The sequence below is a fragment of the Eubalaena glacialis genome, chromosome 6 (genome assembly GCF_028564815.1).
Source record: "Eubalaena glacialis isolate mEubGla1 chromosome 6, mEubGla1.1.hap2.+ XY, whole genome shotgun sequence".
Classification (NCBI taxonomy): Eukaryota; Metazoa; Chordata; class Mammalia; order Artiodactyla; family Balaenidae; genus Eubalaena; species Eubalaena glacialis.
The window spans coordinates 148,205,487-148,231,355 of record NC_083721.1 but is presented as its reverse complement, the minus strand read 5'-3'; the positions used below and the strand labels follow the sequence as shown (position 1 = coordinate 148,231,355).

General features: G+C 38.5%; 1 protein-coding gene and 1 pseudogene across 1 annotated transcript in view; one reads left to right on the top strand and one right to left on the bottom strand.

Annotated features, from left to right (window-relative positions):
- Nucleotides 1-25,869, top strand: part of ZNF385D (zinc finger protein 385D) — a 933,934-nt gene that overhangs the window by 291,968 nt on the left and 616,097 nt on the right. The gene's annotated exons all lie outside the window — the stretch shown is intronic.
- Nucleotides 18,600-25,869, bottom strand: part of LOC133093786 (serine/arginine-rich splicing factor 11-like) — a 127,011-nt pseudogene continuing 119,741 nt past the window's right edge.

Sequence of the window (25,869 nt, the reverse complement as noted above, 5' to 3'; positions counted from 1 at the left end):
GGGTCCTGCTCGGTTACAGTAGTAATACTAGGCAGTCCCAATTTAGGTTTGAATCAGGAATTTAAAACGGGGAAGTAGTCTGCTTGTATAATTTTCACTTGCAACAGTCAGAAGTGAGCAATATATAAGATTCTTGTTCAACTACCACTTATTAGTAATCTTGTAGTATTAGGCAATGGACCAAATCCTTTTTGCTTAGATCCATCCACAGAAAAATTGAGAGTTGGCTTCTCTGCTAAGAGCTAGATGATAGCAATGGATGAAATTATAGCTATTGAAACACTTCAGAGGCTGTTTATGGTGACTATGTATCTAATTATTCTCGCATTGACATAATCAATGCCTTCATTCCATCTGATTATTGTGGGATCAGCTTGTCTTTGCCTTTTCTGTTCAGAGCAAACGAGCTGGCACAGGCAAGCAAATCACGCAGCTGTTGACATTTGTTTCTGTAAACCCTTTGGGAATTTCACTCTAGATGTCTTCATCATGTAGGTACACCGAAACAGAAAAAATTATCCTAGGAAAATATTAATGTCCACCAAGAGTTACTTAGGGTACCAGAATACTCAGGAACTTGATTTGAAGATCCCTGGAGATGTGCAGGAAAGATTAAATCAATGTACTTTAGGATAAGCAGAAAAAAAAAATTAACCAGATTTTTAATAAGTATGTTCCTTTCAACACACAAGGATAAGCTGCCCTTTTAAAGGATGCAACACCATTTGTGAATTATATAAAATAATCTTGCTTGTAAAAAGTTGCTTCATGGAAGATAAATGTTTCTCTCGGTAGAAATGGGTATATTGCCTTGGAGAAGTCTATGGGATTGGCATTTAACCTCTTTCTGCATTTTTTATGACACTTAAAAGTGTGCTTCTACCTATTTAGAGAGATTCCAAATGTATTCCTTAATTCAGCTAACAGTTCATAATCCCTACTGTGTGAGCTCCCCTTCCTTTAACGCCCACCACAAACTAGACAGGTAGGGAAGCTAATACAAGCATCCCCCGCTTTTCGAAAGTTTGCTTGCTTTATACCACTTTGCTTTTACGAAGACTTACATTATTTTATTACTTGATTTTGCTAACTGAAAGAAATTCGAAGAGGATATTTGCTTTTACGCACACACAAAAAAGTGAAAAGCAAAAACAGTGTTCAGCATTTTTTTGCAGCAGCAGCAGCTGTGATAGAGGCAATGCCCTCACGCCCCACCTTCAACCCCATGCCACCCCTGAGAGTGGCACCGCCTCCAAATCCTTCCCCTCCCCCCGGGAACTACAATCGGCATCTCGGCGTTAAGTCACCAGTGGCTTTGAACTGTTTCTGTGAGCATCTATGCTTTACCTCGATTTACTTTGTGCATCTGTTAGGTCATTGCATCTTCACTTTACACCATTTCCACTTAGGGAAGGTTTCACAGGAACACACTACTTTCAGATAGCGGGGAAACCTGTATTACCCTCCTTTTACAGGTGAAGAAAAACTAAAAGCCTAAACTAATTGCATAGTCTTGTAATGGGTGCCATGGACTAGGGTCCATGCTTTTTTATTCCTTGCCAATGTTTTTCTACCCAAGAAAGTTCGTTGGGTGTGGCTTTTTATACTCCTTAAAAATAAGGCAATTATTAAATTTCAAGAAAGATGGAATTTCTGGAAATTTCAACTCCTCATACCCTAAGGAGTAAAGCATTAACAGGGGAGAAATCATGGCATTTTACCCTTGTCACTTCAACCTCCTTCAGAGGAAATTAGGCTCATTTTCCCTCCCCTAGCTACCAATCTCCTCTTTACATAAAACACATTTTAAATGAAAGTAACTTAGAAAACGAAAAGCAGGGACCTGAAAGGGGAGTATGATAGGATTTGTCTCCAAATTATAATTTCAATGAATAATTTGGGACTTAAAGATGACTGAAGGTCTGGGTTTTGACCAGAACCTAGCTTTGTTTCCAGCAGGTGTATTCCAAGGGTGCTTTTAGCTTGCTAAGTCCATGCATCTCTGCCCTGAGGGAAGCTGCTTTTTTATGACTGAAGAGCTTTCTACTTCAGTGGTGATTTGAGGTACTTTGAGCTGGAAGTCTGCACTTCTGAAAAGAATGAAAGTGCCTGGAAACCAAATAAGAAGAGAGCTAGCTTCTCTGTGTACTGAGAGCAGAAGCTTTTAACTTGGGCCCCAGGGAACCTCAATTAGAATCAAGCAGCATAGCCTCAGGGAAGCATATGTATTCCAGGGCACTAGGAATCAAATCCAGACCTTTCCTTTTAGTTTCTTAGTTTCCTTGGTTCCTCTCCTCTATCCCACCCTTCATCCAACCTTTAGTATTTCCTCTGTATTTTTGTCACCGAGTCCAAGCTCATACTGCTTGCTGCATGACAGGCCAATAATCGAGAAATGGTGCTGAGGCAAGAAAGAGCGACTTTATTCGGAAAGCCAGCAGATGGGAGATGGTGGACTACTGTCCCAAAGAACCATCTTTCCCGGGCTTGGGTGCTAGTTTCTTTTATAGAACAAAGAGGTGGAGGTAAGAGGTAAAGTAAAAAAAAGGCAGTAAGTTGTTGTAGATACTTCCTGGTTCTGGCCAGACTCCAGAGAGGGGTTGTGTTAATTTCTTCCCGCCTGCAGCCATTCACAGGCGAGTCTGGTCAGGATGTTTCCTGTGAGCTAAACAGGTATTTTAGCTTAACACCCAGGCATGGAAGGCAGGGTTCCTGGAGATGGGTCATTATGTATACTTTAAGCTATAGACAATATCCTTTTAGTGATTAACCTGTAGCAAAAGCAATAGAATACAAAGATTAAAAAAGAAACAGATCCAGTATGGAGTCAGGTTTGTACTTCTCTATTATGTTTTCTACTTGTCTGACTTTTCTAATGGCTCTCCCTTTCCCTCCATCCTTCCTTCCTCTTCCCCTGTCCTTCCCTTCTTCCCTCTCTCCTTTCCTTCCATCCGACTTCCATTACTTACTTCTTTTGTTCAGTTTTGCTCCCTTTATATAACAATATAACATAGATTTTTAAAATCATCTGCTTTTAAAAATTTTACTCTGTAACCAAATCCATAGAGGAACATCTGAGAAGTATAATACTTCTTTATGTACCAGCACTTCAGCATGGAGCTGTTCTTCTTAAGTTCTAGTGATCCTTGATGGCATTCTTTAGAGGATGCTTGATTCTGCTTGAAGGAACAGAAGAAGCCTCTTACATGACCAAAATCTTGAGTATTTTATTAAGATGGTCATGTTCCTTTTTATTTTTCAATCCACAAGTAAATTCTAGGGAATATATGCAGTTGGCCCTCTGTATCCATGGTTCCAGTGCAGAGCCTGTGAATACAGAGGACTGACTGTACTAGGCCATTTTATATAAGGGCCTTCAGCATCTGTGGATTTTTGATATCCGGCATGAGGGTGGGGTGGGGTGGTCCTGGGAACAATCCCCCACAGGTACCAAGGGATGCAGTGTAATGCCAAAGTATAGTCACAGCAGTCTGTTACATATGGCTTTTGCCCATGTCTAGTTAAGGACTTTCCACGTGCAAGAAATTCTAGGGACTTCCCTGGTGGCGCAGTGGTTAAGAATCCACCCGCCAGTGCAGGGGACACGGGTTCGAGCCCTGGTCCGGGAAGATCCCACATGCCGCGGAGCAACTAAGCCCGTGCGCCACAACTACTGAGCCTGCGCTCTAGAGCCCGTGAGCCACAACTACTGAGCCCGCATGCCACAACTACTGAAGCCCGTGTGCCTAGAGCCCGTGCTCCGCAACAAGAGAAGCCACCGTAATGATAAGCCCACGCACCGCAACGAAGACCCAACACAGCCAAAAATAAAAATAAATTAAAAAAAAAAAAAAAAAAGAAATTCTACTGTTTCTCAGACCTCCTTACCACAAGGTAGCTTCAGTTACTATCTATAACACTAAATTGGAATAAAAGAGTCAAATTTACCATCCCGTGATTCAGTTTTCTCAACGCTTAAGTGCATCGTTGTCAGTAAGATGTGGAAATGAAAATAATAGTATAACAGTTTACCTCCCATGGCGTTACAGGTATAAATTATTGTCCTTCTCAAGAAAAGAATTTTACATCATATCTTTCTTCTAAACAGCCACCTTGGTAAACACAATCAGCTACTGAAGGAAGTCTTTGCAGGGTTGGTGCATTACAAGTTACTTTAGAGGAGTCTGAGATGAGGCTGTCACCAGATGTACCACCTGTAAATAGAAAGGGCAGAGTGAAAATAGCATGAGCGTATGTATTAGGCATTTAACTGCACAGCCAGAAAGAAAAACTTAGAGCTTTTTTTTTTCTTTTTTATACAGCAAGTTCTAATTAGTTATCCATTTTATACATATTAGTGTATATATGTCAATCCCAATCTCCCAAACTTAGAGCTTTTACTTACTTCTTTGAGTCCTTGGACGAAACATATGTTCCATACTTCAGCTTCCTTATCTGCCAAACAAAGACTCAAAAATAATCAGGGATATTTTTGAAGTACATGGAAATATTGAGCTAGTGTTTATTCTCTGGAAAATGAGAGACATATATGAGACGGATTAGCTCAAGATGGCAGAGTAGAAGGATGTGCACTCACCCCTTCTTACAAGAACACTGTAAGAAATCACAACTAACTGCTGAACAACCATCGACAAAGAAACACTGCAACCTACCAAAAAAGATACCCTACATACAAGGACAAAGGGGAAGCCATGGTGAGAAGGTAGGAGGCACGCAATCGTGATAGAATCAAGTCCCATTCCCACAGATTGGAGAACAATTGTACCACAGAAGTTCTCCGACTAGAGTGAAAGTTCTGAGCCCCACATTAGGCTTCTCAGCCTGGGGGTCTGGCAACAGGAGGAGGAGCCCCCAGAGAATCTGGCTTTGAAGGCCAATGGGATTTGATTGCAGGACTTCCACAGGACTGGAGGAAACGGAAACTCCACTCTTGGAGGGCACACACAAAGTCTTGTGCACACGAGAACCCAGGGGAAAGGAGCAGTAACCCCATAGGAGACTGAATGAAACTTACTGCTGGTGTTGGAGGGTCTCCTGCAGAGGTGGGGGGCAGCTGTGGCTCATGGCAGGGACAAAGACACTGGCAGTAGCAGTCCTGGGAAATACTCATTGGCGTGAGCCTTCCCGCAGGCCACCATTAGCCGCGCCATTAGCCTGTAGGCTCCAGTGATGGGACGCCTCAGGCCAAACAATCAACAGGGAGGGAACACAGGCCCACCCAACAGCAGAAGACAAGCAGATTAAAGTTTTACTGAGTATGGCCCTGCCCACCAGAGGGACAAGCCTAACCCTACCCACCACCAGCCCTTCCCATCAGGAATATTGCACAGGCCTCTTAGATAGTCTTATCCACCAGAGGGCAGACAGCAGAAGCAAGAACTACAATCCAGCAGCCTGCAGAATGAAAACCACAATCACAGAAAGTTAGATGAAATGAAATGGCAGAGCATTATGTCCCAGATGAAGGAACAAGATAAAACCCCCAAAAATAAACCAAGTGAAGTAGAGATAGGCAACCTTCCAGAAAAAGAATTCAGAATAATGATAGTGAAGATGATCCAGGATCTTGGAAAAAGAATGGAGGCAAGTATCAAGAAGATGCAAGAAATGTTTAACAAAGACCTAGAAGAACTAAAGAACAAACAAACAGAGATGAACAATGCAATAACTGAAATGAAAAATACACTAGAAGGAATCAATAGCAGAGTAACTGAGGCAGAAGAACAGATAAATGACCTGGAAGACAGAATGGTGGAAATCACTGCTGCAGAACAGAATAAAGAAAAAAGAATGAAAATAAATGAAGACAGTCTAAGAGACATGTGGGACAACATTAAATGCACAAACATTCACATTATAGGGGTCCCAGAAGGAGAAGAGAGAGAGAAAGGACCTGAGAAAATATTTGAAGAGATAATAGATAATATTCAAATAGATAATATTTGAAAATTTCCCTAACGTGGGAAAGGAAACAGTCACCCAAGTCCAGGAAGCACAGAGTGTCCCAGGCAGGATAAACCCAAGGACAGGATAAACATGCCAAGACACATAGTAATGAAATTGTCAAAATTTAAAGACAAAGAAAAAATATTAAAACCAACAAGGGAAAAACAACAAATAACATATAAGGAAACTCCCATAAGGTTATCAGCTGACTTCTCAGCAGAAACTCTGCAGGCCAGAAGGGAGTGGCATGATATATTTAAAGTGATGAAAGGGAAGAACCTACAACAAAGAATACTCTACCCAGCAAGGCTCTCATTCAGATTTGATGGGGAAATCAAAAACTTTACAGACACGCAAAAGTTAAGAGAATTCAGCACAATTGGATAAGATAAAGAAATAAAAGGAATCCAAATTGGAAAAGAAGTTAAACTGTCACTGTTTGCAGTTGTCATGATACTATACATAGAAAATCCTAAAGATGCTACCAGAAAACTATTCATCAATGAATTCGGTAAAGTTTCAGGTTACATTATTAATACACAAAAGTCTGTTGCATTTCTGTACACTAACAACCAAAGATCAGAAGGAGAAATTCAAGAAACAATCCCATTTACCATTGCATCAAAAGAATGAAATACCTAGGAATAAACCAACCTAAGGAGACAAAAGACCTGTACTCCAGAAACTATAAGACACTGATGAAAGAAATCAAAGGCAACACAAACAGATGGAAAGATATACCATGTTCTTGGATTGGAAGAATCAATATTTTCAAAATGACTATACTACCCAAGACAATCTACAGATTCAATGCAATCCCTATCAAATTACCAATGGCATTTTTCACAGAACTAGAACAAAATATCTTAAAATTTGTAAGGAGACACAAAAGACCCCAAATAGCCAAAGCAGTCTTGAGAAAGAAAAACAGAGCTGGAGGAATCAAGCTCCCTGACTTCAGACTATATTACAAAGCTACAGTAATCAAAACAATATGGTACTGGCACAAAAATAGAACTATAGATCAATGGAACAGGATAGAAAGCCCAGAATTAACCCACTCACCTATGGTCAATTTATGACAAAGGAGGCAAGATTATACAATGAAGGAAAGACAGTCTCTTCAATAAATCATGCTGGGAAAACTGCACAACTACTTGTGAAAAAATGAAATTAGAACATTCTTTAACACCACACACAAAAATAAACTCAAAATGGGTTAAAGACCTAAATGTGATGTGAGACATTATAAAACTCTTAGAGGAGAACATAGGGAGAACACTCTCTGACATAAATCACAGAAAGATCTTTTTTGATCCACCTTCCAGACCAATGGAAATGAAAACAAAAATAAACAATTGGGAGCTAATTAAACTCAAAAGCATTTGCACAGCAAAGGAAACCATAAATGAAATGAAAAGACAACCCACGGAATGGGAGAAAATATTTGCAGATGATATGAAAAACAAGGGGTTAGTCTCCAAAATTTACAACAGCTCACGTGGCTTAATATCATCAAAACAAACAACCCAGTGAAAAAATGGGCAGAAGACCTAAATAGACAGTTCTCCAAGGAAGACATACAGATGGCCAAGAAGCACATGAAAAGATGTTCAACATTGCTAATTATTAGAGAAATGCAAATCAAAACTACAATGAGATATCACTTCGCACCAGTCAAAATGGTTATCATCAAAAATCTACAAACAACAAATGCTGGAGAGGGTGTGGAGAGAAGGAAACCCTCCTACACTGTTGGTGGGAATGTAAATTGGTACAACTCCTATGGAGAACAGTATGGAGGTTCCTTAAAAAACTAAAAGTAGAGCTACCATATGATCCCACAATCCCACTCCTGGACATTTATCCTGAGAAAAACATGGTCCAGAAGGATACATGCATGCCAGTGTTCATTGCAGCACTGTTTACAATAGCCAAGACTTGGAAGCAACCTAATATCCATCGACAGAGGTATGAATAAAGAAGATATGGTACATATATACAATGGAATATTACTCAGACATTAAAAAGAATGAAATAATGCCATTTGCAGCAACATGGATGGACCTAGAGATTGTCATAGTGAGTGAAGTAAGTCAGACAGAGAAAGAGAAATAGCGTACGGTATTGCTTATATGTGGAATCTAAAAAGAAATGATACAAATGAACTTATTTACAAAATAGAAACAGACTCAGGGACTTAGAGAATGAACTTGTGGTTACCGGGGGTGAAGGGTGGGGGGAAGGGATAGTTAAGGAGTTTGGGATTGACATGTACACACTCCTATACTTAAAATTGATAACCACGGAGGACCTACTGTATAACACAGGGAACTCTGCTTAATATTATGTAACAACCTAAATGGGAAAAGAATTTGAAAAAGAATAGATACATGTATATGTATAACTGAATCAGTTTGCTGTACACCTGAAACTATCACAATATTGTTAATCAACTATACTCCAATATAAAATAATAAGTTAAATAAATGAGAGACATGTAGAGGAATAGGTACAATTAACTTCAAAGGTGGCTCCTGAGAATGGCCGGAGGTCAATGATGGCAGATTGTCAGTGGGATTTAATAATTAAATGTATGATGCAGAGGCAAATGCCAGTGATTTCCTTCAGTCGCTCAGTGATCCCTAGTATGAAGCCAGATGAAATCGTTGTCAGGTTTGCATCTAAACTACTGCTTCTTACTTTCAGGGAAGGATGCATCTGCCCACTGTTTAGATGGGTTGCCATGTGCCGCAAATATTCCTGAGATTCTACATTGGGTAGGAGTTTGATTAAAATGATTTAGATATATGAAGAATGGAATGGAAACTGGAATAGTATTTATCTGTCAAATATTATAGTTCTTATAGTAAGAGAGGAGGGTAATTTGCAGTGCAGAAACATGCATTGTTTAACCCTGTGTGAGGCCAACATTCAGCATCCAGGATTGAGCTACTTCATGAATATCACACTGCCTTTCTCTTTCAGAGTGTTCAGTCTGTGGACATTTTGTATTCTATTCACAGATTTGGTAAATGAATAGGTAGAATGTTTTAACTTTTGGCCAACTATGGGGAATGCTGGATTCAATTTGTTTTCTTAATATAGGTTAACATCTATACTTTTCAAAGAAATGTTTCTTAAATGTTTCAATGTACTAAATGCTTTCCAAAGACATATGAAAATAGGGATTAATAAAAGTGATTAAAGTGAGTATATGTACAACTGAAAAAAAAAGTGGCTATAGAAACTTAAAAATTATTTAAATCATCTTCAATTTTTGAGCAGTGCTTTGTAGTTTTCAGCATAAACATTTGCACATGTATTGCCTGTTATACCCCTCAGTATTTCAAAATTTTAATATTATTTCAAATGGTACTAATTTTTAAATTTCACTTTCTAATTGTTTACTGTTATTGTATAGAAATACAATAGGTTTTGTATATTAATCATGTATAATGCAAACTTAAACTCACTAGAACTTTAAAGAAAGTGATTGAATTGAATCTATTTGAAATTGTAAGTTGTTACAAACAACATAATTGTTTTTTATTTATTTTTCACTTTAGATATATTGTTGAAGTGAGTTGATCTGCAATATTATATTAGTTTCATGTGTACAGCATAGTGATTGAATACTTTTATAGATTATACTCCATTTAAAGTTATTACAAAGTCATGACTATATTTCCCTGTGCTGTACAATATATCCTTGTAGCTTATTTTTTTTATACATAGTAGTTGTATCTCTTAATTCCCACCCCTAACATGCCCCTCATTTTTCCCTCCCCCACTGGTATCCACCAGTTTGTTTTCTGTATCTGTGAGCCTGTTTCTGTTTTCTTATATACATTTCTTTTATTTTTTATATTCCACATGTAAATGTATAGAGTATTTGTCTTTCTCTGTCTGCCTTATTTCACTAAGCATAATAATCTCTAGGTTCATCCACATTGATTCAAATCAAAGAAGTTCATTCTTTTTTATGGCTGAGTAATAGTCCATTGTGTGTGTGTGTGTGTGTGTGTGTGGAATATATATCACATCTTCTTTATCCATTAATCCGCTGATGGACACTTGGTTGCTTCCATATCTTGGCTATTGTAAATAATGCTGCTATGAACATGGGGTGCATGTATCTTTTCAAATTAATGTTTTCTCTTTTTCTGCATATATACCCAGGAGTGGAATTGCTGGATCATATGGTAGTTTTTTTTTTAGTTATTTGAGGAACCTCCGTACGGTTTTCCACAGTGACTATATGAATTTACATTCCCACCAACAAGGCACAAGAGCTCCCTTTTCTTCACATCCTTGCCAACATTTGTTATTTGTAGACTTTTGATGGTAGCCATTCTCACAGTTGTGAGATTATAACTCATTCTGTTTTTGATTTGCACTTCTCTATGATTTGTAATGTTGAGCATCTTTTCATGTCTGTTGGCCATCTGTATGTCTTCTTTGGAAAAATGTCATTCAGGTTTTTTGCCCATTTTTAATTTTTTTATATTGAATTGTATGAGCTGCTTGTATATTTTCCATATTAACCCCTTGTCGGTCACATCATTTGCAAATATTTTCGACCATTCAGTAGGTTGTCTTTTCATTGTCAATGCTTTCCTTTGCTGTGCAAAAGCCTTTAAGTTAAATTAGGTCCTATTTGTTTATTTTTACTTTTGCTTCCTTTGCCTTGGAGTCAGATCAAAAAAATATTGCTGTGATTTATGTCAAAGAGTGTTACATGTTTTTATGTAGAACTTTCATGTTTTCTGGTCTTACATTTATGTCTTTAATCCATTTTGACTTTATTTTTGTATAGGGTGTGAGGAAATGTTCTAATCTCATTCTTTTTCATGTAGCATCTCAGTTTTCCCAGCACCACTTATTGAAAAGACTGTTTTTTCTCCATTGTATATTCTTGCCTCCTTTTTTTTGCATCCTTTTTTGTTGTAGATTAATTGAACATAGGTTTGTGGGTTTATTTCTGGGCTCTCTATTCTCTTCCATTGATCTATGTGTCTGTTTTTGTGCCAGTACCGTGCTATTTTGATTACTATAGCATTGTAGTGTAGTTTGAAGTCAGGAAGCATGGTTCCTCTGGCTTTGTTCTTTTTTCTCAAGTTTGCTTTGGCAAATGATGGTCTTTTGTGGGTCCACATAAATCTTAGAATTATTTGTTCTAGTTCTGTGAAAAGTATCATGGGTATTTTGATAGGGTTTGCATTAAATATATGCATTGCTTAGGGTGGTATAGCCATCTTAGCAATATTAATTCTTCCAATCTGTCAACCCAGGATATCTTTCCATTCTTGTTATCATCTTCAATTTCCTTCATCAGTGTTTTGTAGTTTTCAAAGTATAGGTCATTCACCTCCTTGGTTAAGTTTATTCCTAGGTATTTATTTTCTTTAATGCAATTTTAATTGGATTTTTTCTTTTTTGCTCTCTTTCTGATAGTTCATTATTAGTGTATAGAAAAGCAACACATTTCTGTATATTAATCTTGTATTGTGCAATTTTGCTTAATTCATTTATTAGTTCTAATAGTTTTTTGGTGGAGTCTTTAGGGTTTTCTATACATAGTGTCATGTCATCTGCAAATAGTAACAGTTTTACTTCTTCTCTTCCAATTTGGATGCCTTTTATCTCTTTTTCTTGTCTGATTGCTGTCGCTAGGACATCCAATACTATGTTAAATAGAAGTATCAAGAGTGGGCATCCTTGTCTTGTTCCTGACTTTAGTGGAAAGGCTTTCAGCATTTCACCACTGAGTATGTTGTTAGCTGTGGGTTTGTCACAAATTATCTTTATTTTGTTGAGATATGTTCCCTCTATACCAACTTTGATGAGGATTTTTATCATGAATGGATGTTGAATTTTGTCAGATGTTGACAAATAAAATAATTGGAAGTGACCTCGTTTGTTAATGTTTACGCTTCTGTAATTGCTTGGCTTACCTATAAAACTAGGGATGCTGCAATGGTTTGCTTTGGTGACATCATTTATCTAGATTTCTTGGACCCTTAACAAAGTTTAACATTATAAATATTCTGATTTTTCATTTGAAAATTTTGTGGGTTTTTTTTATCATCTTTAATTAGTGTTTTCTCATGCCCTTTATCCTTGAGTGACTGTAGGACTTTCTGTGACTAAAACAGCTGTTTGGTCCTTTGAAAATAGCCTCACCTTTCTATGTCCCCTCATCATAATGTGTCCAAGGCCGGGAGGAACCCTCATAGAAACTTGTTTCAATTTTCTAAGTGCAAATTTAAAATATTGAACAAAGTACCCAACTAACACCCTCTTACAAGTTATAACAGGAAAAAATTAGCAATGTGTGTGCCATCCAATGACATGCTAAATATAAAGTTTTAAAATTTAGGAACAATGTATCTAGAAAGCAGTTACTTCACAGACATCAACTTCTCTGTAGGATGTATTGCTTGTCTTGTCTTTTTAGAAAAATAATTTTAGGTGGTACTATTTAAAAATAACTGAACCCCTTTCTTTATCCAGAGCATAGATAGTGCTTTAAATAGATAAAATCACCAGTTTTTAAAAAAAATGTGAATAGATAATGTTCATAAAATATAAGTTTGCTTATCTTTAAAGTTCTAAGTGACACATTCGTGGAATGTGTCACTTAGTGCATTTAGGAAAGCACTGTTATCAATGTGAGGGCACAATACAGAACTCAGCCAATTTGTGACACAAAAAATAAAGCAAATAAAGCAATAAGAATAGCAGAGCAGCAGTCTCATTTGCCCTAGGTTGTTCTTTTCTCTAAGTGTAGCCAAGAGCTTAGCACTCTGAAATCCATCCTGTACCAGACAGCAGCACAAAAGCAACAGGGGACATGGGGAGCAAAGGAAGGTGCCTGCCTTTAGTTGAGGGTCCCTAGGCTGCTGGTTTGGTCTGGGCTGTTTCAGGGGACACAGAAGGGAAAGAGGGCCATGTAGAGGAGTCCCCGTTTATCAGTGCTGTGGCGTATCTACTACCTTTACACCTAGAAAAGTGGTCTGGAATCCTGGGGTTTCATCTTCACGCCTCCTTAAGGGAAGATTATGGGAAGAGGGAGTCTTTGTGGAGACATTTTATTTCCCCTTAGAGACCAAAAAATTCTAGTAGATACCATTCTAAAACACTGATATGTTTGTGTCATTCTTTTGTTTCAAACTCTTCTATGAACTTCAATTTTCTAGAGTCAAGTCCATCATGTTTTGCACGCCATTTTTGTTGCTTCTCTTACCTTTGTATCACCTACTTACTATATAATCCAGCCCCTTTGGGGTCTTGCCATATCCTGAATATATTCTGTTCCTTCTCCCCCCATCCCAAGGCTGACACTGGCTCTTGCCTACCCAATAAACATCCTGCTTTCCCCTCAAATATTCCTTTCCTGCTACAAGAAACTTGATTTGTTAGCCAGTGGCTAGAGATCCTATGTTGTGAGGGTATGTAGACCCTTCAGCCATATTCAAGAGATTATCCATATTAGCCTGAGTCACCGTGATCTCATTTTTCCTTTGACTCAATACTGACCAATGAGATATAAGGACAGGTCAGCTGGGGGTAATTTGTTAAAACATTGGATTTTCTAACACAAGGGACACCTGCCACTAATCTTGCACTTTATACCTTCTTATTAATTGAACACAGATGTGATTTCTGGAGACATGGCAGCCCTCTTGTGACAATGAAACACCAAACATAAGAACAAAAGATTAAAGCTGAGGGTGATGGAGAGTAAATTAGAGCCTTGGTATGTAATGATATCTTGAAGTGTCTGTACCAATTCTGAGATACCTTCTTTTATATTTATTGTTAAGTTAGCTTTACATGACATTTTGATCTAAGATACTATTAATAGACTCTCTGTTACTTGTAGCTGGAAGCATTTCTTCACAGTTGTGCATTTGCCAACACTTCTGTAGCGTCCTTCCTCACATACCAGCTGTAGAAATTCAGTTATCCTTAGTATAAGAGTTCAATTAGGGTTCAACTAGGAGTATGTAGAATGAAAATTTTATTATAGGAATTAGACCTGAAAAATATATGGGAGGGTATGAGGAAAAGAAGATGCAAAAAGGATCAAAGAAAAATCACCAACCAGAGAGGGTGTTAGTGAATGGTGTTGAACTGGTAGGAAACCAGGCACATCCAACTGCTGGAGTAGATCTTCCAAAGAATATAATGAAAGTTAAAGTTCAAGAGTGAGTAATGGACGGGGAGGGAGGGAGGAAATAGAGAAATAGTTAGCTCTCAGATCACTACACACAGATATGCCAAGGATGGCATTTTGAGTTTTTTTTTTTTTTTTTGGCCATGCTATGTGGCTTGCGGGATTTTAGTTCCCTGACCAGGGATCGAACCCACACCCTTGGCAGTGAAAGTGCAGAGTCCTAACCACTGGATGGTCAGATGCCAAAGAGGGGACAGGATTTGTAGTATTGCTAAAAGCATAGAGCTGGAACTAAACTGCCAAAGAGTAGTCTGGTTCCTGTGAAGACGCAGGGTCACTAGGTGCAAAAAATGAGTGGAGTTAGCGCCAAGATATCTAGAAATTATACAACGATCTGAAAGACCCTCTAAAATAACTATGTTTAAACTATTAAAATAGATAAAATGGAGATAAGCCATAATGAAAGAATACAATCTTGTTAAAGTTAATGGATTTTACATTTTATGGCATTTCAATTAATTTCTATTTTTATTTCAATAGTCACAGGCAGCCAGTGGTTGTTACTGTATTAGAGAGATCTTAGATAATTTTGTATTCCTAAATGGTTGTAGAATAATCACTTCTTTGCTTATTTCACTTTTGTCATTTGAAGTTCTGGGAGAAAGACATCCTTTCCCATTAAAAAGTTGATTTGTTTACATAATAATAGACATCAAGTTTTGAAAATTGGAGTGCAGCAACTCTGAGATTGACTCTCATGAGTCATTAGAAAGAGAGAAAAATGGGAAATGCACTTCTGTTTTGTTATAGCTCAAAAGAAGATTTTCTAAGGCTTTTCTGAAGCTGTTGCCAACTCACAAACTATGTTGTACAAATCTGTAGTGACTTCATTATCTGTTACCTGTTATCGCCCTGTTGAACTAAAATAAACTGTTGTGTTATGTGACCTATAAAATGGTATTAAGCATTTTATTACTTGCTTTGCTGTCAACTTGAACGTAAGACAGTTATTAAAGATTACATGGAGAAGATTTAGAGGATTACAAATGTTATTTTACAGAGCTGACAGGTCGCCCTTAATGTCTCCAGTCATAAAAGACAAGAAATGGCATAAATCTGAAGCCAGTGATATAAACTCAACAGGCAATGTGATGAATAAAACACAGACACAAGTAATCTTCTTTTCCGTATTCCCTTTCGTTTTTCTAATGCCTATGCCATTACTTTAACAGCTTCTAGATGATGTAAATTGGAAAGCAGGAATATTTAAAAGAGTAATTCCACAGAGGGAAAGAATGCTTCTTTACAGTTGCATTAGATGCCTGAGTGTGATCTAGACTTTCATCATCCACTGCTAAATTTATGGATGTTAGAAAGTAGGGAAACTAAACTGGAATGGGGCACGTCTGATTTTAGACATCATTGATAGTGTGAAGCAACCAGTAGAGATGAAATTTATTTAGCAACCTGGATTATGTTTCCAAAGAGATGTATTTTCAGTTTCTTGTTCATGTGACAATTATGCTCAATCTCAGGTCCTGAGCCACCAACTAGGAAACGTGAGCTAAACGTAAATAGCTAAGTGCGCACCACTAACCTTCATAGGTGTTCCTCCCGAACTGCATTTCTTCTTCTGGTCTAGTTACTGCTAACAACAAAGCTGCCCTGCTTTTACAGTGCCCCCTGGTGCACAGGTAGGGAATCATCTCACCCAGCATCTTTTCACCTTCATCTCACCCAGCATCTTTTCACCTTTTTTTTCCGCCTTAGGAACACAGAAGCCTATATCATTTTTGTCCTTTCTTTCATATTTGATTTTTCAAAACTACAATTGTCTCATAAACGGTCTATTTTTTTCTCCTATCTGGAAATATCTTTTAACTCTATCCCAGCTTACTAAATGGGCTGAACATAATACACCACAGAAACAGACTGCATTTTTTTCTCCCATCATTCCTTTCAACCTTTGTCTGTTGGCTCTCCTTTCCCTGGCACTGAAGGCATCTCAGCAAGATACAGTAGCTCTCTTGTCATTTTCAATTATAAGAACAATCTTATTTTTTGATAATCCTCACTTTCAGGGCTAAACAATCCTTAGGTGATCCGGTTTCAAAATTGAGCCTCAAATGTTATTCAGATTCCCCAAGTCCACTTAGACAAGGCTGTGATCTGTGTTTTATTTTTTAGCTCTCTCCCTTCTGACTTTTCCAGACTCAACATAGCGAGTGTAGAGGTTAGAAGAAAAAGGACAAAATGTCTTTTATTCCTGGTACAGTTTGTGGCTACTAGTCATGATAGGTATTTTGTGCTGGTTTTCTACTGCAGTGTATTTTATGTTCTTTGGAAACAACCCCCTTTGCCAGATTTCTGGTCTTGTGTATTTGCCTAATTGGAGCAATACATGCTCCAACATACCACTTGCTTAAGCTCACACCCACTCCTTTCCTCAACAAATTGATCTGTTTGCTTTGCCCAAGCAAGCAACGCCCTCCTGGGTTAAGGTCCCATCAAGTTGGCTCACACCTGGATGCTGTCCTACACCCACCTGGCAGGGCCAACTCAGGTATCCCTGCCACACCAACATGGGAGTGCAGACCATAAGCTCCTGTTGCCCTACTCTTGACTCTGCCACTGGGGAATGTTCCAGAGGCTTCCCACCTTCAGAACTTTCTGGAGAAGCAGGCACCAGTCTTTACAATCAAGCAGAGACAAGCTCTCCCAAGCACTCTGTAGACATCTGAGTTGGGTGTCGGTTTGACTGTTTCTGCAGCTTTGCAGGCATCTATCTAGCTGGGGTCTGGGGTATTTATTTCACCCTCGTAAAGGTCCTCCTTCTCTGTTAGTGCTTTTCTTGGCAGATCTCTCAAAGTCTTATGAGGAGGGCAAGAGAAAAGCCAAGTAATTTCCTTACTTATTAATTCCAGAGCACTGAACGCCTCTTCTGTATATATTTAAGTTAACATTTATATTTCTATTTACATCTACTCTTACTTTATATTTATATTATTTACGTTTGTATTATATGTGTACTTATTGAATAAAGTTAGGATAAGGGCAGAAAGGCCAGTTTGGTCACCTTTTGGGGAAACTTGTTGGGTTTCCCCAAAAGGGAAGTGGAGGTGTAGGGAGGGTACTTCTAGCTATTGTTCTCACGTTTGTGGGCTTCAACCAAATTTGTGAGATAAGGGGCAAGGCCATTCAGCATTACGTTACATTTCTTCTTTGCCCTGTCTTTCTTTTTTCTGTTCTTTTTTTTTTTTTTTAAGTTTAAGGGTTTTATTATCAAAGTCTTGTAAAACAATTTCAGAAACTGTACATCAACATGGCACAGACTATAGTACTTTTGTTTTTACTGCACAAACGTGAAGCTTGGAAACTCCTGTAAGAAAACAGTTGCCTAACAACTTTGCATTTAACATGGAATCACTGTGTGCCTCCGATTACTACTGCAGTAACAGTAACACAAAATGTATTGGTTTTATACAACTTGAGATCAAATAAAAAGTACATTATCAAGTAGGTTTGTCTTATTTTTAAAAGCATATGAAGGTCAATTTAAAATGCACTATCCCCCTTTTCCAACGAGATTAAAACAAATTAATAAAAGAGTGGAAAATTGAAAATCAGGGCAAGAGATAACTTTCTTTTACAGATGGACTTCAGGATAGGCAGATAACTTTCACTGATGTAGATGTTCAATAAATTATTTTAGGAAAAAAAATTCCCAGACATCTTATGAAAAAGTATATAACTCTACTCCAAAATATGCTATTTACTTACCGCCAAAGACAGTTTCATTTGAAATCTTGTTTCTGTAATTAAAGTCTAATTATAGCCATCAAAAAAGGTTAGTGCATATATAACCTTTCAACGTTAAACAAAAGCCACAAAATTTTAGCCACAAGGCTGAAAGGATTATCTGTTTCAAATGCTCATTTCCAGTTGTAACTATAAGAATGTTAATTTGTCATGTCAACAAACAAGACCATAAGTAGATCCATCATGTTGGAGGATTTGAATGACATTTAGGATATTCCTGCCACAATTAACATGCAATCAGTGCATTCCCTACATGGCTCTATTACGGCAATGAATCAAATTCTAGAAATACTGTAAGTAAACTTAATAAAGGAGATCATACAACATAAACAATCCATGCCTACTGTAGATGCGTGCAGCTTTTCATTTTTGTTATGAAGCAGACTCAGAATAGTAAAACTGCTTGTTTACTCAATCAGATTTCTACCTGTCAAGAACTGGTTACCCATGTATCATTTTTCTAAAAGCTTTTGGATGGAAATAACTAATATCAACATCAAGAGCTTTATAACCATTTATGACTCAGAGCTGTATACATCTAGATTTGAGATGAACAAATACAGCGTTAAGAAATCACACAGAGGAATGACACTGATGCATGTAAACAGTTGGATTCCCACAGAGGCAATATTCAGTCACTCATATCCATGTCTTCTTCATGAGGTCATCCCCATTCACTTTGGATTCTCTTAGTGAATCACCAGTTCCCTTTTCCACAGAACATTCTTTTGTCTTCGGAGAACCTGGTTCTTTTGGTTTCTTCTCCTCTTTTTTCTCTTTCTCGCTGTCATACCCTTGTTCCTCTTCATCGTAATCCCGTGTAACCTGTTTCACATCTGTATCACTCTCTGATTTTCTTTCCCGTTCCCTTTCCTTATCTTTACTTTTCTTCCTCTTGCTTGTGGATCGTTCTCTTTCATCTCTGCTTCTTTCTTTGTCTTTATCTTTCTTCTTCTCCTTTTTATGTCTCCTAGGGGATGGTGAGCGAGACAGTTTTCTTTGGGGAGACCTAGGCTTTTTAGGAGATCTTGTGCCACTTCTGCTTCTTCGTCATCATCTCTCTCTGCTTGCACTTCTGGAATGTCTGGCTGTGCTATAACTTTTTGGTGGTGTTTTAGAACATTTCTTTTCTTTGTCTTCTTTCTTTTTGTCTCTGTTTTTTGATGTGCTCCTTGACCTTCTACCCCTCTCTCTGGAATGAGATCTTCTCTGTCTTGGACTTTTGGATCGTCGTCTACTCCTTGACTTAGAATGTGATCGCCTTCTTGATCTGCTTCTCGACCACTGTGCCTAGAAGATGAGGGAATCCTCCTCCTCCTAGAACATGATCTTGACCTCGAGTGCCTTCGTTTTTCTTCCTTCTTACCTGGTTATATAGCAGCAGAAATTAGGAAGTGTGACTCTGGTACTCTCGTCATGGCTTCCTCTATTTCTTTACTAGAGGTATCTGATTTCAGACTTGGTGAAACAAGACCAGCAGCTACATGATTCAACTTGGGATCAACAGTACTCATAAGTTTCAGCAACTGATCTGCAGCAAGAGACTGAGAGTCCAAGTTTGCGCCAGGAAGCCCAAGCGCAGCAAGGGCAGGACCGAGAGAGGAGCTCCCAAAGCAGCCAATGGAACAGGGCCAATCTGGGTAAGTGGGTTAGGAGTAAGCAGGAGTCCACCACCAGGCAGAAGACCTGCCACTGCATTAGCTGGTGCCAACAGAGACAAAGCCTTAGTCTCATTAGGAATAACTCCTGCATATGGTACGACTATCAAAGCTCTGTCAACGAATACAGTGTTTGTCAGATGCTGTGCCACAACTGCTGAGTCCGGATCATGGAACTTAACAAAAGCAGGCTCGGGATGAGACTGGCAAAGGCGAATCATCAGGCGGGAAGAGGTGCAGTTCGTCGATCTTCCCTAGGGAACCGAAGAGGGTCCGCATCTGCTCAGAGCTAGCGCTCGGGGAGACATTAGTCACCTGGATTACTTCGGTGCCGCTGCCTCCCCCGCCCCCCGGCCCGCCGCTGGGGCCCGGGCCCCTAGTGCTGAGGACGATGGTAGGGGTTGCTCATGGCGCTGCTTGCCTACTCGCTCTCGAGCGAAGTAATTCCAAGACACAAGGCCGGCACCGGCAACGGGATGGGCTCCTCTGTCCTCCTGCCCCAGACGCTGGCGGTGCCCTGTCTTTTAAGATGACCCATTGCAAACATCAGGAGAGTCTCTTTTAGTACCTTTGCTTTCTGTGTTTATAAGAAAAACAGAAACAATTATCACGTATTGAGGTTTTAAGACATGGAGCAAACAGCTAAATGGTTTACAGGTATTATCTCATTGTGATCACAATAATTTTGAGAGGTCGGTCTTATATTCCCTGTTATATGGATATGAAAATCAAAGCTGGGAAAGGTTAACTAATTTATTTAAGAATTTACAGACAGTGAGAAGCTTAATTTGGATTTGAACTCACATTTCTAAGATTCTAGAGGCCATGATCTTAATTCCCACATTATACTGTCAAAACGTGATGGGTGCTTGCCTAGGTGAATTACCCTATTGATACACTAGCATTAAGGATACATAACACTATTAAAGAAATTCATATAATAATCAACAAATTCTGTACCTTTTAATAGCTCTTAAAATTGTCCTTGAGTTACCATGCAGATTATCACAAAATCTCTGCCCCTCTGTGCTCATCTAATTCCATTTCCTATTCCTAAAACAATAGCACTTAGGTTAGAGAACAATCTCTTTCCACTCTCCTCTGGGGGCACTAGCCTGCATTGCCTGAGGAACCTGAAATGACCTCCCTTAAGACTCAGTGCCAGGTGTCCTCACCACCTCCCTCTGTTCCTCTAGACCCACAACTAGAGTCTAACGCCAGCAGACCCCTGAAGGTGAAGTGCAAAGTGAGACCCATGAGGAGGTGCAACTTGGGTTCTCCAGGAAGCAAATTCTGGGGTGGAGATTTGCTTACAGAAAGTTTCTTGCGGCATGCTCTCAGGAGTAATAACTGTTAGGGGGAAAAATTGGGCTGTGCTGCAGTCACAGCAAAGGCCTCAGCCACCCCAAGTGAGAATTGGAGCTGGGAGGCCTGTTCATAATTGCACAGCTGGGGCCAGGGAGCTGGGCATTTAAGTCCCATGTGAACCCGTCATTGGATGCTGGCTGCCCCAAGAAAGGGACTGTGATGTCGGAGAGGGCAGCTGTCTTCAACTGAGCATAATTCCTGGAGAAGGCTGAGATCAGGGCTGTCAGCAGGTGCATGCCCAGCAGATGGACACAATTCCTTCAGCCTCGGAAGGGCGTCTGAGGACAGAATCCTCTACAAATATGCGTTCATTCTATTGTTATTTTCAATTTAACTACTTTGAGGGACTTTATAAGTTTTCATAGGCTTCAGTGGGATTTCCAAGTATTATGCTCTTTTTTCCTAGAAATTTTTATGAGAAAATCTATTTCAAATACAGTTTATGCACTATGTTTTGTATCATGATGCATTTAAGAATCAAGCTCTCTCTAACTGTGAGGCCTCACTACATTTTTACCAATCTTTTGAGACAAGTGTAAACAAAGTGACATAATATGTTTGCAGGCTCCTTATTGAGGAAAAAGTAAGTAAATCAAAATTAATTAGGCAGTGTTCTAGTCATTGTGTACATATGATAAATTGTTTAATCTTCACAGTAAATTGATGTGAGAGATAACATCGTTTCCATTATTCAGAGGAAGAAACTGAGGTTCAGAAAAGTTAAAGAAATTAGGCAAAATTTCATATCACTGGCTGCTTCAGGAATTCCCTGTTTTAGTGAAAAAGGTATATGTCTGTATTAGTTATACATTGTTGTATAACAAGTCACCCCCCAAATTAATGGATAAGTAGTAAACTGTTATCATCTCATGTAATTTCTGTGGGTTGTGGAAGTGGCTTAGTTGGGTGATTCTGGCTCAGGGTTCCTCATTCGGTTGGTTGCTGAGATGTCCAAGGAACAATATGGAGGCTAGGGTGGTTAAAATGTTGGAAGAGAGTGATAAGCAATGGGGCTACAGTCACTGAAAGCCTTGACCAGGGCTGGAAGATCCACTTCGGCTGTTGGTTGGAGGCCTCAGTTACTTGCTGCACGGACGTCCCCGAAGGGCTGCTTGTATGTTCTCACCACATGGTAGTTGGTGATAGAGCAGGAGGAAGCTGCAATGTCTTCAAGGACCTAGTCTCACAAGTCACACACAGTCCATTAGGGGCAGTGGGGATGGGCCACACTTTGGGGATGGGAGGCAGTTGAGTAATTTAAAAATTTGTAGACATATTTTAAAACCATCACAATGTTAAGTATGTTAAAGTAGCGTGTATGCTTTATTTTCAAAATTTTCATCACAAATTGGGCACATTATAATTGAACCAACTTTCTTCTTTATTTTTAATTGGAGTATAGTTGGCTTACAATTTTGCATTAGTTTCTGGTGTACAGCAAAGTGATCCAGTTATATATATATATATATATATAGTCTTTTTCATATCCTTTTCCATCATGGTTTATTACAAGATACTGAATATCTTTCCTTGTGCTATACAGTAGGACTTTGTTGTTTATCTATTTTATATACAGTAGTGTGTATATGTTAATCCCTAACTCCTAATTTATTCCTCCTTCACCCCCTTTCCCCTTTGGTAACCGTAGACTGTTTTCTATGTGTGTGAGTCTGTTTGCATTTTGTAAATAAGTTCATTAGTGTCATATTTTAGATTCCACATATAAGTGATATCATATAGCATTTGCCTTTCTCTGTCTGAGTTACTTCACTTAGTATGCTAATCTCTAGGTCCATCCATGTTGTTCCAAATGGCATTATTTCATTGTTTTATATGGCTGAGTAATATTTCATTGTATATATATACCACATCTTCTTTATCCATTCATAAACATTTAGATTCCTTCCATGTCTTGGCTATTGTAAATAGTACTTCTGTGAACATTGGGGTGCATGTACCTTTTCAAATTACAGTTTTCTCCAGATATATGCCCAGGAGTGGATCATATGGCAACTCTATTTTTAGTTTTTTAAGGAATCTCCATACTGTTTTCCATAGTGGCTGCAGCAATTTACATTGCCACCAACAGTGTAGGAGGTTGAACCAAATTTCTTGATTGCTACAAGAAGCAGGCCTTTTATATGGCAATATTTTCTTAGTTATGAATATAGATTTTCTCATGTACAGTGTTATGAAGTGGGAAGAATGTTCATTCTTTATGAAAATTTTGAATATTTTAAGTATTAAAAGATTGTCTTAATGTAGCAATAAATATTTTCATGTTTAAAATTATTTTATTCATGAATTTATCCAGTGATTATTTATTGAGGGCATGCTATTCACCAATACTGTCCTAGGTGCTGGGGTTAAAGCAACAAACAACACAAGAATCATGATATACCTTCATACATCTTGCATTTTAATGGCAGAGATGAACAATAGCAAGTAACCAGATGAGTAAAAACCATAATCTAGATTGTGAGCTATGAGTCAGGGTAAGGTAATAGCTGGTGGAGTGTCTGTAGGCAGGGACATTGGAAGGCGGTGGGGGGGAGAGTAAGAGAGGGCATATTTTTGGTTACCAAAGACCACCCTGACAGGCTAACACTTGATATGCTCAAAGAACACTATGGAGGCTAGTGTGGCTGAAATGTTGGAAGGGAGTGACAAGACATGAGGTTGGAAATGTGTCCAGGGACCAGATCCCAAGGGTCTTGGAGGCTATAGGAATTAAAGACTTTGAGTTTTACTTTAAGTGTTATATAAGCCAAGGGAGGCTTGAGAACAAGAGAATGATATGGTCTAACATACATTCGAAAAGCCAGATGCTTTTTGGAGAATAAACTCTTTTGGGATAGAAGTTCAACCAGGACTCCCAGCTGGGAGATGACCCAGAATCCAGAGATGACAGTGTCTTAGCATAGGGAACAGGACAGGGGAGGGAAATGGTCAGACTCAGGTACATTTGTACAGGAGAGAAATAAAGGGGTAAAGGGTAACCCAAAGGCTCTGACCTCATGGCACTACTCAGTTAATATATAAATGACTACTTTTCTCTATAATTTATGCTCGCTGCTGAAATGTTTTCAGACATTGTTTTTCCCCTTGAAGAAATTCAGAAAACAACTTAGTTTGAGAAAACATTCTTTACAACTACCAAGTTATTAAATTAACTTTTCCCCTGTTACCCAAGCTTTAGTCACATTAATACTGCACTCAGAGAGCGAGAAATCAATAAAGCCTTTAAATACCCATGATTATTAGTTCATATACATAAAAATTATTTAATAAAAATATCAATATTTAATTTTAATTTGGTATGAAGTGAAGTTTGTTATCAATTTTAAATTTCTTTTGATAACTTTTTTATACTTTAGGAGTCAAAATATTCTATGTCTGGTAATTGAATAATGAAGCAATTGGAAATGAACCTCAAAACTCTCTTCTTTAATTAATAGTCACTATTTTTGTAAAATTTCTCAAGTGGATGGCCTCTCTTATTAGATTTTCTCTTATTTTCTGATTGAGCAGTGCTAACCAAATAATAATCTACTATGTTATGTCATGTATTAAATATTCCAAACTTTATTTCTTCATGCGCTAGGGTCATTAGTTTCCATGGATGTTAAAATGTTTTAAATGAGAATTAAAATGGAGTCACTGTTCAAATAAGTTTTAGAAATATAAACAAAGTTGAAAAAATTTCCCAGAATTTTCTAGAGCATTCAGTGTATCAATGTGCATTTTCTCTGTCCAAAGAGGAAGTACAATTTACATAACTAAAACTTATTGACCAAGTAATGGTTTAATTTCCCCTTTAGTAAAAGGCTTGCCTATCCTTTTCCCTTCATTAATATTTCTCTATTCACTTACTTATGGAAAATAGAGTATATATTGATAGTGGATTGAAATTCACTTTGAATTTAATCAGTATTATTCATTTTTTTCAATAAATATTTGTTGAGCACCTAGTATGGGTGTTTAGGGCCAGGGATACAGCAGTGAAAAAGATTGACATAATCTCTGATCTTGAGAATTTATATATGGTCTTCAAACTGAGTCCCCATATCTGCTGGAAGAGAAAAAGACATTCCCAGAAACTGATGAATGGTTTTTAGGGAATACAGTTCCAGATTTTCAACTCTGTGAATAATCTTTCCTAAAACGAATGTACCTGAGAAAGCTCTGGCAAACGGTTCCTGCCCACCCTCTTCTCCCCACAACCCTATCACAAAAGACATTTCTCTAACTTTGCACAAGAAAAGGATACCATTACCCACCTCTTATCTCACTTATCTTACTTCAGTGCATTGTTTCATGGAGGAAAATCTTCCCAGCACCAGCCCCAGGTTGGTGTTGATGTTAAGAAAGCTAATAACCCTAAGCCACTCGTCCTTGCTCACAGCCCCACCCGCACACTCACACATACACACACACACTTTGTCTGTTGTGTCTGTTGTTGTGTCTCCCTCTCCCTCCCTTCCACCCCCTTTTCCTCCCTCTCTTACACACACACACATTGTGTCTGTTGTTGTGTATCCCTCTCCCTCCCTTCCTCTCCCTTTTCCTCCCTCTCTTACACACACACACAATCCTGTTACTTAAGTGAGAAGTTTGTTGTTGTTTTATTAACTCTCAGTGCTGAAGGGCGGTCACCTCCAGGATTTCCAGAGTGCCATTGGGAGACATGACTCCTGATAGGTTAGTTCCTGAGCCAGGTCAGCAAGTGATTTTCTGGCTGCTTGGCTCTTCCCAATGTGATGTGTCATGTGGATGTTCTTTTCCTTCTTCTCAAATCAGAGCTAGTTGGAGGTTTAGGAGCGATTAAACTAAAACTCCTGTGAGCTCAACTACACTCCTGGCTAATAAGTATCC